The sequence below is a fragment of the Nannobrachium achirus genome (genome assembly GCF_963921795.1).
Source record: "Nannobrachium achirus genome assembly, chromosome: 3".
In the NCBI taxonomy this organism is placed as follows: domain Eukaryota; kingdom Metazoa; phylum Chordata; class Actinopteri; order Myctophiformes; family Myctophidae; genus Nannobrachium; species Nannobrachium achirus.
In genome coordinates this window covers 41891581-41892592 of record NC_137812.1, presented here as the reverse complement: position 1 = coordinate 41892592, position 1012 = coordinate 41891581, and positions in this window count along the sequence as shown.

Sequence of the window (1012 nt, the reverse complement as noted above, 5' to 3'; positions counted from 1 at the left end):
ACATGCTAATTTGAGAGGGGACGCAACCGCCTAAACACAACACCAGACACAGTATCTGTCTAAACACCTGAACATGGCCAGCGTGCTCTGTCTTCTGTTCTGTGGAATCTAAAATAAGAGCACTGTTTAACTATAATGTGCTGTCTTTACTGTTGCTACACTTAAAAATGTTAAATAACATGTGTGAAACCATAGACATATTCAATCATAGTAGGTATTTGGATTTGGAAGTATTGAGGTAGAGTATGACATTTTGTTATTGCACAGCCCTAGAAAGTAAATAAATAAGTGTTGCATTTTATAATGGACAATTTACTTTTCGGGCAAGTGGGCGTGACCTTTGGGCAAGTAAAACATGACCTGTGTTTGCCCGAAGGGCAAGTGCCTCTGAGACCTTAGTGTCTACCCCTGCCTTGTACTCCTGCCTACTTTCTCTGTCTCTCTGGCTATCCCATTTCTTCCTCGCCTCCCTCTTCCTTTGAATGCTTTCCTGGACTCCCTCGTTCCACCACCAGGTCTCCTTGTCTTCCTTCCTCTGTCCCGAAGTCAAATACTTCTGCCATTTGGCAGCTCTTCACTGGCTGCCACCCAGTGCCTGTCTTAACTCCTTCCTGAACCCCACCTGGAATTCTTCCTTCTTCAATTTCCATTTTTTCTCTACTTCTGTCTTCCTTTGCTTGCATTCTAGGATCATCTTACAGTGTCTACAGTCTCCGATCTCTTTCAGGCTAACCCTCCTACCTACCTATCACCTCCTCATTCCCCATATATATGTTACAGTTACTTTGAGAAACCAGTTAGATTGGGAAAGGAGCACTTGTTTTAGTTCACCTGGATGTGGAAGAAGCCCATGCATTAGTCCCACGCTGGTGAATGCTAACCTGGTGAATGCTACTATGCATAAACCTAACCCTATAACGGTAACCCTAACCTCAGTAAAACTATGCCTAAACCTAACCCTAATCCTAACCTCAGTAAAACTGTGCCTAAACCGAACCCTAATCCTAACCCT